We start from the raw sequence: 15,647 nt of genomic DNA on the forward strand, positions 1-15,647 counted from the left end.
TGTAAAGTTTGAAAAAATTCCATGTATATATGTATCTGTCTTTAGAAAATAGTGATATATTAATAGTGGGCACCATAAAGCGAATTTTTGTTGAATCAAAAAGTACACCCGCAACTTTCAAATCCTGGGTCCGCCTCTGCATCCACGAGCGGCGATGAGCAATCCACTATATAAAAGAGAGTACAAAATATCGAGAGAACAACCTCACAAAGAGGCAAACAGAACTGGCACACTAACACTTGTCCCGAAAAATTCTTCCCATAAACAAGACTCTCAAACCCCTTATGGCTACATTGTGGAAGTTACTAAATGAGAAGGACGGTTCTTCAATTTATAGAAGTCCAAACCTTTTCCAAAAAGAAAAGAGATTAGACAAATATGGAAGAATTATATTTTCCTTTTCATTAAAGAAAAAATCAATTATGTTAAATATGTTGTCTTTAATTTCCTTCAAGAAATAGAAAAACTAAATATGGTAAGAAAGTAAGGACAACAACTAATATCTTAGAAATATTTTAGTCACTTAAAATGACAATATAAGTGTTTGCCCTAAATCAACAATTCAATACTTAGAAATATTTCTTTTAAAGCTTATTTCATTGCTGAATTTGAAACTGTTGCTCTTCTTCATCAAGGTCTCAAAAATGGCCATAACACATAATTATCACATTCTAGAAATTAAGTAAACATAGACTCAAGTAAGGTTATTCCAATGTTAAATTTCAACTCTACTAGATATTTTCATATGCTCTGGTTCCTATTGAGCCACTTAATTAACTAAGAGTCTAGGCGTCCTGTTACCAATAAGATTTTTCGTTTTGAGACGTTGTGGACATCACACCCAAAATTCCGACACTTAGTCCGTCAAGTCTGGGCAATCAACTCAGACCTCATTAGTATGACTAATATATTCCAGGAGGCAGTCCTTCACTGGAATAAATACACTTCTGGTAATATTTTCAGTTGCAAATGTAAGCTCTTAGCTCGACTAGCGGGCATTCAATCTTCTATTCACTATCCTACTAGTACCTTCCTTCGAAATCTAGAACACCAATTAACACAAGACTATAGTAACATTATTCGCTTAGAGGAAGATTTTTGGAAACTTAAATCTCGTGTAGCTTGGCTCAACGACGACAATGCTAATACTAAACTTTTTCATACGTCAACAATTAAACGATGCCGAAAAAATGGATAACTGCTCTAAAGGACACGGTAGGTAATTGGTTTTTCAACCCAGCAGAGATCCATCAACAAATTTTGGATTATTACCAACACTTGTTTACTACTGAACACACACAATCTTCTAATGACATTCGACAGGCACGTTCAAATGCAATCAGCCCTGATGATTTTCGTTTATTGGAGGGACCTCTTAATGACGTTGAAATAACTCGTGCTATTAATGGCTTTAAACCTTACAAAGCTACGGGTCCGGATGGCCTACATCCTTATTTCTACAAAAAATACTGGCACGAAGTAGGCCCTAAGGTCAAGCAGTTCCGTCACGAAATTTTCCTTGATAAGGCAATTCCTTCAGACCTTAATTGCACTTATATTTGCCTCATTCCCAAAGTCAAGCACGCGAATACAATCCAACAATACAGACCTATAAGTTTGTATAACACTATTTACAAACTAATCACAATAATTTTAGTTAATAGACTAAAGCATGTGATTTCAACAATTTTTGGTCCAACACAGACTAGCTTCTAGCAGGAAAAGAGAGCTTCAGACAACGCCATAATAGTTCAGGAAATTATAACTCATTTTCAAAAAATGAAAGGGAAAACTAGTTACATGCTTCTAAAGTTAGATCTTGACAAGGTTTTTGATCGTCTAGAATGGTCATTTATCAGAAATGCTCTTCTTTATTTTAACATCCCTAACTCAATAATACAACTAATCATGTCCTGTATTACCACTACAACTACATCGATACTGATTAGTGAAACTCGTACTTCCTATTTTCGTCCATCGAGAGGCATGCGCCAAGGGGATCCTTTGACTCCCTACATATTTATAATTTGTATGGAAATGTTCTCCCGTATGATTGAATAGTCAGTAGATTACCTACACTAGCATCCTATCCACATTTCAAAAAATGGTCCCGATATTCTCTCACCTGTTCATTGCCGATGACATCATACTTCTTTCTAAAATCAATACACGATGCAATTATGCTATTATTGATGCTATCAATCATTTTAATCAAAAATGGGGCCAAAAAATCAACATCCAAAAATCTAAGATCTTCTTGATGTTCTAAACATCAATGCCACACAAGAGGGGGGTGATTTGTGTGGCACCCAATTTTTCATTTAAACTGCTTTTGGAAGGACCTGGTTTACAAAACTCTTTGTAAACCTAAGGATTAACTCTAATCCCGTTGTAGCAACCAGCCCCTAACTGCTGCGACAACTTTAAGTTAACTCTAACTTGAATACTCAAATTACCTATTACAATTGCTTCTAGATAAAGCTGAAAGGTACAATATAAAATACCTACTACAATTGAACTAGAAATAAAGAAAGACACATAAAACTCTTTATGGAGCTGGTTCTTCAATCTGGTTCTTGTAGCTTCTGGTTTGCACACTTGAATCACACACGAATTGCTTGCAAAAAGCCTTGCTATTTTGCTCCCAATTCACGTTTAACTTCTACGTTTTTGTGCAACACTTTAATGTGAGAACATCCTGCAATTTATAGAGTTAGTAGATGAAGAAATAACTAGAGTTCTGATGCAACTCTTCCTTGGTGGAAGATTTCTAGTTGATTTCAACTTCTAACTCCTTCCCTATCTTGAATTGTGTTCTCTTTGATTAAGGACTCCTTCTCCTCATCAATTATGCAACCTTTTCGATTAGGAGATATTAAATACACCAAGTTAAGCTTATCTCCTTCACGTGCATCCCACATGCTTGAATTTGCCCGTTTTTGTGAACCTGAGGGATGGACCACTGGATGGACCTGGTTCATGTCTGAGTTCCTTTGTCAGTCATCAAAACTAACCTTTACTTGGGCCAACAAATTCCCCCTTTTTGATGATGACAAACACTGTGCATTTCATACACTTAGGCCCTGCCAGAACTCAGCTCAAACATCAACATAATGTTAGAAACATTTTTCCTTTATATCACTTATCAACAAGGACCAGGTACATTAGGTTATAAACATCACTGTTCAAAGTGTAAACATCACTTGTTTAAACCACAACCTTTTCCCCCTTTTGGCATCATCGAAAAGTTGCATAAAAATGTGAGATAACCAGATTTTAAAACTTACTCATGGCCACTGGGGCTACTTCAAATACAATCATGAATTAATCATCATAGATCAAGCTAAGAATTTTAACCATCAAAGAAATATAAACAAACAGTTAGAGCAAAAGGCAGTGAATTTCATTGATGATTGATAAGATTCTACCACAAAGCATAAGAAGAAATAAAAATACTGAAAACATGAGCAAAAGAAACAAACGTCCTGAACTGGGTCACTGGTTGATCTACACTAGGCTGGGATTTAAGGCTTGGAAGAGGTAGGGGCTGGGTTATTTTCTTGGAGAAGTTTCAGCATGTCTTGAAGAATTCCATCATTCTTCTCCTTTTCCCTTGCAAGTTCAGTTCTCAGAACATCTCTCTCAGATTCTACCTCAACCAATCGTGTCTTCGGCCTTGCTCTCTCAATATCCTTTGCCTCACTCTCCTGTACCAAGACTCTGACTTTGCAATTGATAGGTGTCATTTTAGATGAACCAGGTTCATTAAGAATGACATTGACTTCTTAATCGCAAGCAAGCAGAGTATTAACCCCACTTCTTCATAGGTACCTTGAAATGTGCAAGCACAGTTGTGAGAATGAAACCATAGGGAATGGCATGAGTTTTTGGTGCCATTGATAACCCTATCAGTAGGTCCGCGAGGGTTTCCTGTTCAGATGGAACAGGTTCATCTATAACTATTCCAAGTTGAACCAACCCCTCAGCAGCTTCGCCAGACCCACTTCCCCCTGTTTTGCTCACACTCTCTTCTATTTCAGTAAATTCCTCCCCCAAATAACCATTGCACCAGTTTTTATTATACCAACAGGAGTGGGTCAAGAATCAGCCACTCTTGTACCCTTTCCCCTCACAGTACTCCTAGCACCCTTGCTCTCTTTTTCTTTTCCCTTTTCATTTTTACCACCAACTTCTCCAGATTCTGTAGTCTCAACACCTGCTATAGATCCCACCAGTACAAATGTATTCTCCAAATCTGTAGCAACTTTAGAAATAGTCTCAAGAGAAACTTTAGAATCAGAAGATACCTGTTCCTTTTTGAAAGACCTATTTTCTTCCCCCTTAGTAGCAGACTTAAATGAATCTTCAGATTTCTAGGATTCTTCTTCCCTACCTGCTTTCAATTGCTTGTTTATTTGCTTGGTGATGAAGGATTTTCAGAGGTGTTTGACATATCTAGGCTAGGGTATGAAAAGAAGAGAATTAGATTGTTTTTGGAAGATGAAAGAAGAATGAGAGTTTTTGACGGCTTGAGAGAGATGAAGTAAGGAATACACCAAAGCTGATCAATATTCAGAGGAATAATTGATGGGGTAGCTACATCTTTTCAGACTCTTCGAAGTTTAATTAAACTGAAATTCAATTTTGAAGAGACGTTGGAGTGTATCCCTAGAATCTAGGTACTTCCATTTGGTTGGGACTCTTTTGAACGGGACTGGTTCACTTGTTACGGATATGTCCAAAAGGAGTTTGGTATTTGGTAGGACTCTCTGCTCATGATCCAAATATAGTTATTTCAAATTATGCAGAGTGTAGAAAACATACCGTGTTATCTTGATGAACCAGGTTCTTCACTGATAATTCTCTTGTGTGAGTCTAAATTTGCCAAAATAGAGAAAATATCATTAGAGATTAATGAGTCATTTTAACACATGGCACAAGAGTATACTATGGAAAGTATGAGACTGAACAAGATTTAATCTAATTATACACAATTTACAGACTTTCTAACCAATTTTTGTTTTTCAATCCTTTTTTTTCCCGTTTAACCTTGAACTGGTCCTTTTAGGTGATCTTAATCATCCCTAATTCCAACCTGTTCCTTTCAAAATGATCTCTACTTAAGGCTATTGTGAAGATGTCAGCAATTTGCTTGTTAGTAGCACAAAAATCCACAGTGATCAAGCTTTTCTCATAGTTGTCCCTTAAAAATGGCTCCTAACACTATGTGCTTAGTTCTCTTATGATGAACTGGTTTCTTTGTCATACTAATAGCACTAGTGTTATCACAAAAAAAATAGGGATGCAACCACATCAAATTCAAAGTTCAATAATTATTGTTTGATCCACAACAATTGAGCACAACATGAAGTAGCAGCAACATACTCAGCTTCAACAGTAGATAAGGCCATTGAATTTTGCCTTTTTGGTAGCCTTTGACACAAGACATGAACCAAGGAAGTGTGCCATACCTGGGTTGCTCTTCCTATCAACTAGAAAACCTGAAATCGAGCAAAAAGACCTACACTGCACACAATGTCAGGTCTGCTAGTAGTGAGATATAAAAGAGAACCAATCATTCCCCTATACAACTTCTGATCAACAGATGAACCAGGTTCATCTATATCCAATTTCGTGGATGTTGCAATAGGAGTGTCAATTTCTTTAGATGTTCCTTCCTGGTTTTGTTACTAAGGAATAGGTTCATGGACCGGTTCCCTCGAGGTTTGAGGATCAGTTCCTCTCTAGTCAGTTCCCCCTGTCATGTTGCCATGGGTAGAAGAACCTGTTCCATCACATGTTCCTTCTTCTGTTGCAGCTTCAGTCTGGGCTGCGATATCATTTAAATTTCTTACCAGCCCAATTGCTTCATCTTCATGTTCCAGCTTATCAGAAATAATGTTAGTTTTAAATAACATATACATTTTTTCTACACACATAGTTCTTTTACTGTATATCTTATAAGCTTTACCATGTGAAGAATATCCCAAGAATACTCCCTCATCACTTCTGGGATCATACTTACCTAGGGAGTCTTTGCCATTATTGTGCACAAAGCACTTGCATCTAAATGCCCTAAGATGGGATATATTTAGCTTTCTCCCTTTAAGTGACTCATAGGGAATCTTCTTAACAAGAGGTCTAGTCATTCAAATATTTATGATGTAACATGCAAAAATTCAGCAAACTTAGCATTTTCAAATTCAGTTCCATGATCAGACCTAATTGATGCAAGTTGATTACCTGGTTGTTTTTGAGTTTTTCTAACAAAAGAAGTAAACATGTCAGATGCTTCATCTTTAGATGTTAAAAATAATGTCCAAGTAAACCTAGAGTAATCATCAACAAGCACCATCACATATCTTTTACCACCTCTGCTTAATATTCTCATTGGACCACAGAGATCCATATTGACCAGTTCCATCGTTCTGGTGGTACTTACCACTTTCTTGCATTTAAAAGAGGATCTTACCTGCTTCCCCCTTGCACAAGCCTCACAAACTTTGTCTTCCTTGAACTTGATGTTAGGCAGCCCTATCACCAGGTCCTTGGAGACTAATTTGTTGAGTTGACTCAGACTTGCATGTCCAAGTCTCTTATGCCAAAGGAGGGGATCATTGTCCAACACACTTAAGCAAGTGAGTTCATTTTCTGAAAGTGTGGACAAATCTACAATGCATGTATTGTTTACTCATTTTCCCTGCAAAACAATCTTGTCAATGGTAAGATTAATTACAAAATATTTGGTAGTGGTGAATGCTACCAAGTTACCTTTATCACATAATTGTGATACACTGATTAGACTGTACTTTAGGCCATCTATCAAGTAGACATTCTCAATAGAGTGAGAGTCAGTCTTACCTACCTTTTCAACCCCAATGATCTCACCTTTCTTCCTATTTCCAAAGGAGACATTACCTCCTTTGAGGTCCTCAAGTGAAAGGAACCGGTTCTTGCTTCCTGTCATATGCTTTGAACAGCCACTATCCATGTATTATATTTGGCTGCTCCCCTTCACTTGGAACCGCAAAAGGAAATCAGGGGTTAGTCTTAGGAACCCAATATTTGGCTGCTCCCCTTCACTTGGAACCGCGAAAGGAAATCAGGGGTTAGTCTTAGGAACCCAAACTAGTTTGGGTCCCTTTCTATAGGCAAAAGGGTGAATCAAATTCTTTTTAGCCCAACCTGGCAGCCTATTTTTCCCTTGAACAAATTCTTTATTCTTTTGACTAGCCTTTTCTTTTGCAATACATTCACTTTTATAGTGACCAGTTTTACCACAATGTGTGCAAATTTTATTCTCAGGAAGTGTGAGGTACTTGCTTTTAAGGTCCCACTTTGGTGTTGGAGTCCCATAGCCAAGTCCTCTTTTGCTGCTACTGTGATGCTCTTGCAACCAAGAGAGTGCATCAGAGGCCTTGTTCCATTTGCAAGTTCTGTCTAATTCATGTTTCACCTTTCCTAGATCTTCTTTTAGGACTTTAATCTGCTCATCTCTTTTGTACAGCTCATCTTTCATTTTTCCTACATTTTCTTCTAAAGTGAGTTGTGTGTGATCAGATTTCTTTTTACCAGTTCCTAATTTCAATTTTAGATTTTCAGATTTAAGCTCTAGGACTGTGGTGTCAAGTTCATGAACCTGGTTCTTCAACTCAGCATTTTTACTATCACTCTCATTAGCCCTAAGTTCCAGGTTTTTGCACTTAGCTTTCAGAATCACATACTCCTTAGACAACTGTTCCTTTTCATTGTTTATAACTTCAAATTCATCAATGAAATCTAGAAGTAATTCAGATAGACTTTCTTTAGACAAAAACTTAATCTTGTCTTTGAGATGAATTATACTTACCTCAGATTCCTCATCGGATTTCCCAATTGCCATAAGTGCTTGTTCATCTCCATCTTCGTCTTCTGAGTCATCATCTGAGCTTTCACCCCAAGCAGCAACCATAGCCTTTGTTGATCCTTTGTTCTTCTTGGGATGAACCTGTTCCTTCTTCCTGTTCCTTCGTTCAGCTCTTTCCTTCTTCCATTCAATTTCCCATTGAGGGCAATTTTTGATGTGGTGATCAGTCTTCCCACACTTGTAGCACCCCTCATTGGTTTGTTTTTCAGGAACCCTTGGTTTGTTGTAGCTTCTATTTCTTGAAGGACCATTTTCTCTTATTAGGTACTTCTTAAAATCCTTTGTGATCATGGTCATTTCATCCTCATCTAGATCAGCACCTTCAGTGATTCTGAATGCCAGGCTCCTTTCCTTCTTAGGTGCATCCATCTTCATGGTTTGTCTTCTAAGTTCATAGGCAGTGAGATTTCCAATTAGATCATCCAACTTGAGAGTAGCAATGTTCTTGGATTCCTGAATGGCAGTGATTTTGCTTTCCCAGGAGATTGGCAAAACTCTAGTTAGAATCTTCTCCACCTTGTCTTCTTCCAGGATAATCCTTCCAAGAGACTCAAGTTCATTTGTCAGTGTAGTGAACCTGGTATACATTTCTTGGATAGTTTCTCCATCCTTCATAGTAAAATTCTCATATTGAGAATACAGCAGTGTTCCTCTTGACCTCTTCACCTGAGGTGTTCCTTCATGAGCCACTTGTAAAGTGTCCCAAATCTCCTTGGCAGTAGTACAGCCTTAAATCCTGCTGTACTCATCAGGACCAAGTCCACACACTAACCATTTCTTGGCTTTTGCATTTTTCTCCCATTTCCTTAGATCTTCAGCGGTACAATCTACTCTTGTCTTTGGAACATCCACTCCTTCAGCATTCTTCTTGGTTGTGGCTAAAGGACCATCAGTGATGATATCCCAAAGCTCATAGTCTTCGCCCATTATATGGTCCCTCATTCTGTTTTTCCACCAGGAGTAGTAGAGGCCATTGAAGAGAGGTGGTCTGGCAGTGGATTGCCCTTCCCAGTTTCCAGGTGGTGCACTCATGTTGATCTTTTCCTAAGGTGTTAACCTCTTCAAGGATAACCTGCTCTGATACCAATTGATGTTCTAAACGTCAGTGCCACACAAGAGGGAGGGTGATTTGTGTGGCACCCGATTTTTCGCTTAAAATGCTTCTGGAAGGACCTGGTTCTTCTAGGTGTACTTATTACTACTGTTTGCGGAATTAAAAGTACATAAAATAAAGAACACAGAGATTTTACGTGAAAAACACCGGGCTCAAAAGGTGAAAAAACCACGAACTACTACTCAGTAGGATTTTCCCAAACTTCCACTAAAATCACTGAGCCAAAACTGCATTTACAAAACTCTTTGTAAACCTAAGGATTAACTCTAATCCCGTTGTAGCAACCAGCCTCTAACTGCTGCGACAACTTCAAGTTAAGTATAAAATACCTACTACAATTGAACTAGAAATAAAGAAAGACACATAAAACTCTTTATGGAGTTGGTTCTTCAATCTGGTTCTTGTAGCTTCTGGTTTGCACACTTGAATCACACACGAATTGCTTGCAAAAAACCTTGCTATTTTGCTCCCAATTCACGTTTAACTTCTGCGTTTTTGTGCAACACTTTAATGTGAGAACATCCTGCAATTTATAGAGTTAGTAGATGAAGAAATAACTAGAGTTCTGATGCAACTCTTCCTTGGTGGAAGAGTTCTAGTTGATTTCAACTTCTAACTCCTTCCCTATCTTGAATTGTGTTCTCTTTGATTAAGGACTCCTTCTCCTTATCAATTATGCAACCTTTTCGATCAGGAGATATTAAATACACCAAGTTAAGCTTATCTCCTTCACGTGCATCCCACATGCTTGAATCTGCCCGTTTTTGTGAACCTGAGGGATGGACCACTGGATGGACCTGGTTCATGTCTGAGTTCTTTTGTCAGTCTTCAAAACTAACCTTTACTTGCGCCAACACTTCTTCTAAAAAAATTGCTCTGATTCAACTAAAACTTTATGCTGCAATCATTTGCAATGAAGGAAGGCCAGTCTTTTGGTAAATATTTAGGCTTTCCCATATTTCACAATAGACCACGTAAGACTAATTTTTAGTTTATACTTGACAACTTTAAGACCGTCTAGCTGGATGGAAGACCAAATTTTTGACTATGGCGGGAAGAACTACACTAATCAAATCTACACTCAATACTCTCCCCAAACATGTCATGCAATACAGCCATATTCTTACAAACATAATTAACATAATGAAATGTTACCAAAAAATATTTTTGTGGGGAACCAATGATACACGAAAAAAGTTACATCTTCTCAAATGGGAGCACATTACCACTCCTACAGTAAAGGGGAGATTAAATATCCAAATTCTAAGAACTAAGAATAACGCTTGTTAGCAAGCCTACTTGGAGGATCTTTCAGAAACTACATGCTCTTTGGGATAGGACTCTCTTAAATAAATATCTCTCACTAAAATAAGTAGCTAATTGCTCAATGACTTGGCACAATATTTTAAAAGGTTGGAATCAGTGTCAATTGGGTATCCAGTGGAGAGTAGGGACAGGGAACGATATCAAGTTGTGGACTGATCCATGGCTGAAATCAGGAACGCCTTTGCGATACATGTTCATAGGACCACTGCCACAGTTTCATGACACAGTTCCACTCTCTCACGCACTCACACATCAGGGATGGAACTGGGTAAATTTCCCGTTTGAAATTACTACGGATATAAACAAAGCAATCAATAAGCAATACCTCTCTACCTATGCACAACAACAAGATCAACTCTTTTGGGCACTAACAAACAATGGATAATTCATTGTGCAAACTATTTATAAGGAGCTAGCTAATAATAAAACCCAACTCCCTATCACAACAAATGATTTCAAATGTATTTGGGCACTGCCAATCTAGCCAAAAATCAAAACATTCATTTGGATATTACAATATAATAGGCTTCCCATGCGCCACTACCTCCATTATATAGGTATATTTGCAATACCATCTTGTCCTATCTGTCAAGACACACCGAAACTATAAGTCATATATTCCTCACATGCTCTTATGCTCAACAATATTTGATTTCGATAGGACTGGATGATTACATTTGTAAACTCCCGCACATAGGCCCTGCAAGTCAATGGTTACATAAAATATTTCACTCCAAAGTTCTCTAGCTTCCCCATAAAGTTAACACATGCACCTTTTTGTCACTAAGCCTTTGGAATATCTGGACTACTAGAAATAAGATTCTATATGAACACACTTCGCTAAAACCAAGTCCACATCTAGTCTTAAATCAAACTGTTGAGTTCGCCTATATGGAAGCATCACAACATACGCACCCTAAAAGAGTTTCTTTGAACATTAAATGGAAACCTCCAAAGCCTAACTATTACAAATTAAATACGGATGGGGCAACATCTTCCGAAATGGATACCGATGGAATTGGAGGAGTATTAGGAACCACTTAGCCACTTGGATGGTGGGCTTTGCTGGCCAAGTCCCACATGTACATTGTATCACTGCAGAGTTGCAAGCACTCATAAAGGGGCTAAGTCTAGCTTTACAAATGCAACTACTTCCTCTGGAAGTGGAAACGGATGCGCAGGAGGTAATCACACTTTTAGATACAGATAACTCTAAGTACACTAACCTAATTTGTGACTGCAGGCACCTCCTCAGGATGCTACATGATCCACTAGTTCGACATGCGTACAGGGAGCAAAATGGAGTAGCAGACCAACTTGCAAAGCTAGGAAGTAGGATGCAAGATCAGACTATGCTACAAATTTTTGTTAAATCACCGCCTTTTGTATTAGCTCAGCTGCAGGAAGATCAAATGGGAGAAACAACTCAACGTCTAGTATCTATACAAGATGCACAAGTAGCTGCATCTCACAATAGAAAAACATGTTTTGTTAGTAACAGTGTAACTAATGAGGTTGTTGACTATACTATTTTGGCAATAAATAGGACAACAATAGCCTCTATCAGTGATAATGTATCTAGTGCTAGTATATGTACTATGGTGCACGAGCACCAACCCCCTGTACGCTACTTTTAATTTATGCAAGTTATCTTTTATACCAAAAAAAAAAAAACTTAATTAACTAGCTCAAACATTCTGCACATTTATAGGGAAAGGGAAAGGAATATGGTTGTACATTTTTTGACCAAGAGAAGTTCTGAGAAAACTTCAACTGTACATCTACATGAAAATAATCTTGTCACTTTTCTTTCTCCTCCTCATTTTGCCTTTAATTATGTACTAGACTTAAATGGATCAACTAAAAACATCTAGAGAAGTTTTTTTATGTAATATGTTGAAGTAGTATTAATAAAATTATCTTTTGAAGCCAGAAAAAAAGAAGATAAAATTAATATATGATCAAGATATCAACCCTCTTCTCAACCTTGATACTTATTATTAGTAGCCCTTAAAAGTCGAACGAAACAAAAAGAAAAAATCATATGTAATAGATTATTTTCTGGAGTTGTTTTAATGTTGTATTTTGTAATTTTAAGTTCAATTACCTTTTTCCGGCTAGAACCTCGCATGAGTTAGATAGCGTACAGTCATAAATTTGATTGGAATTTTAAAAAAAAGAGTTTTTGAAGTTGTGTTGAAAATAATTTTTGGAAGTTAAAGGTGTGCTTGGAGATGCATTTAACTTGAAAAAAATTAAAGTTTTGTGCGTGGAAGAAAAAATTTCACCCAAAACCGGTTTTTAGAACTTGAAATTTTTTATTTAATTTTTTTTAAAAAAAATGATCAAATTTCATAAAAAACAATATTTTCAAAGTTTATTTGAAAAAGAATTTAAAAAAATCTATATCCAAATGGGAGTTCAGAGAATTCTAATGTGCAACATGTATGGAGTAAAATTGGTTTATAACGGATGGTCGAATTGTAACATGACACGTGAGACCGAAGATACGCAAAGGACAAGCCAGGGAACAATCACTACCGGATACGACAAATGGAATCGATGTCGGGTAAATTCCAAAGAGAGCGTAGTCGGCGGAAGAAGGTCAAGGATTTGCCATCGGATAACATTTAATGAGGGAATATTCACTAACATTAAATGAGCGGCCGTTGCAGAAAATATTTGCATTCATGGCATGTTGTTACTCATTCATCAATGACTCTATCATTACCATTTAAGAGGAGCTTGATCTCTAGGATCTTGTTTCCCTAGGTAAAGTTACAAATAGCATGCTCAACAGCCATCGTAAGGACACGAAACTTTCTACATAGAAAAACTTTATTTTTTTACTTTTGCTCTCAATTTAACAACTTTATTATAATTTTCGCTTTTGCTCTCGGAGATACTGCGTTCGGAGCCAGGCTTGTTATTTTCTTCAATTTCAAGCTAATCTGAATATTAATCTTGTTGTTTTATCATTTTTTGGATCAAATCAATTCGTTTGTCTATAAACGACATAACAAATTTAACCGCACCGTTTTGCGGGTAAATATTTTGGCGCCCACCGTGAGGCATAGACAGCTACGCAATTGCTTTGATTTATTAGTTTATTACTAACTTGTTTTGATTCTTTCCTTATTAAGAACCAGATATGGGCGCTAATGATGTCAATAATGCACACAACATTGAGGCACACGAAAAACTATCCCAATGTGATGACTCAATCAGTGAGACTCGTAATGATGGGGATGAGACGACGGCGGTTCGAGAAGGTCAGTACCCTCGGCATGTGCGGGAATCTACCCTCAATGATGCAGATGAGGAACATGTCGTGGAAATAGTTAAACTCCTGAGAGAACAGCAGAAGGCAATCATGGATCACCTCTCAAGGCAAGATTGGGTGATGACATAGTTAAAACAAGTGTTGTCAAGCGCCTCCAATAACGCGAACGGAAGGGGCCCGATTCCTCCCAGTGTTCCTGCAAATCTAATGGTTCACAGAGTCGATAACAACACCTCAATGGGTGAAGTTGGTTTCAACGGAGCCATAGGGACCAATAGCGGACATGTGAATGACAACAGAACCGATCCCTTCAAAACCGAGCTCATGAGGTTTATGATAGAAATGAATGAACGAATGGATCAAAATACGAAGGAGTTTCACGCTCAGATGGATCAGATTCTGGGAGCACCACCATTACTAAAGAGCTCAGATTTGAAAAAATACACGCAATTGCCTTTTAAGACAAGTGCATCACTAGAGTTAATTCCGAAGAGGTTCAAGATGCCGGACATATCAAAATACAATGGGACTTCGGATACGCAGGAGAACATCATAACTTAAACCACTCCTATAAAAGGGAACGATTTGGCTCGACATGAGATCGAGTCAGTTTTGTTGAAGACGTTCGGTGAAACCCTCGCAAAGGGGGCCCTAACATGATATTCTCTCTTACCCGAGCATTCGATTGACTCTTTTAAGATGCTTCCAGACTCGTCCATTAAGGCCCATGCCAGAGCAAGGAAAGTTCAGGCCAGGAAGGCGGACATATTTAGGATTGCACAGGATGAGTTCGAACTGCTACGAGAATTCGCGATTTGGTTCCAAAAAGAGAGGATGTTGCTACCGACAGTCCCAGATGAGTGGGCAGCGGAGGCATTGACAAAGGGTCTAAATCTGCAGAGTTCTGACGCCTCTCGAAAGCTGAAGGAAAGCCTGCTCGAGTTTTAAGCAACCACATGGGCGGATGTGCATAACCGTTATGAGTTAAAGATAAGAATAAAATACGATCAGCTTGGGTCCCCAGTGTCAACCAAGGTACGGGGCCTAGACAAAAACCAGGATAAATTCAAGAGTGCTTTTGATGCAGATTGACAGTCCTCTAGAGGTCGCTTTCTACCATACGAGAAGGACGATGGTCGTAGCAGCAGAAAGTTTCAGTCATCGAATAGGTTCATTCTCGATTGAAAGGCCGATCGGGGTCAGAACATCAGGTCCTTACAAAAGAAGGAGGTGACAAGGTCTTGAGACTCCACATATCCCAGGTTATCAGATTACAACTTTAACATCAGTTTGGTAGAGTGGGTATCGGCAATGAGAAATAACAAAGAAGCACGGTTCTCAAAGCTGATTCGATCAGATCCTAGCCAGAGGGTTCCCAATCTGTGGTGTGAATACCATGGGACTCACGGCTATAGAACTAGGGACTGCCGACATCTTTTCTAAGAGGTAGCTATGTTGTTCAAGAATAGTCATCTTAGGGAATTCTTAAGTGACCGAGCCAAGAACATCTGTGGCAGAAGCCAAGATAATGTGGAGTCTTCGAAGTCAGTGAAAAGGTCACCTAGGATGACTATCAACATGATCTTCGAAGGGAACAAAGCCAATGGTGTGACCTTTTCGGCAGCTAAGAAAATGAAGATATCGGTGACTCACAACAAGAGGCTTTGGGAAGTAACCGAAGATGATATCCCCTTCACCGAAGAGGACGCTGATAGACTTCTTCCGCCACACAATGACGCCTTGGTAATCTCTATCAATGTTTTAGACTTTAAAATTAAACGTGTTTTGGTTGACCTAGGAAGCTCAGCCAACATTATCCAATGGAGAGTGCTGGAGCAAGCAAAGTTGACCGGGAGCATCATTCCGGCGACAAAAGTCTTAGCTGGATTCAACTTGATAAGTGTGACAAACCGAGGAAATATTTTTCTAACCACGCATGCCTAAGTATTAACCAAGACCACTCTATTCGAAGTGGTAGATGGCGATATGGGTTACAATTTAATCCTCGGAAGGTCGTG

This window comes from Nicotiana attenuata, unplaced genomic scaffold, assembly GCF_001879085.1.
Source record: "Nicotiana attenuata strain UT unplaced genomic scaffold, NIATTr2, whole genome shotgun sequence".
Lineage (NCBI taxonomy): Eukaryota > Viridiplantae > Streptophyta > Magnoliopsida > Solanales > Solanaceae > Nicotiana > Nicotiana attenuata.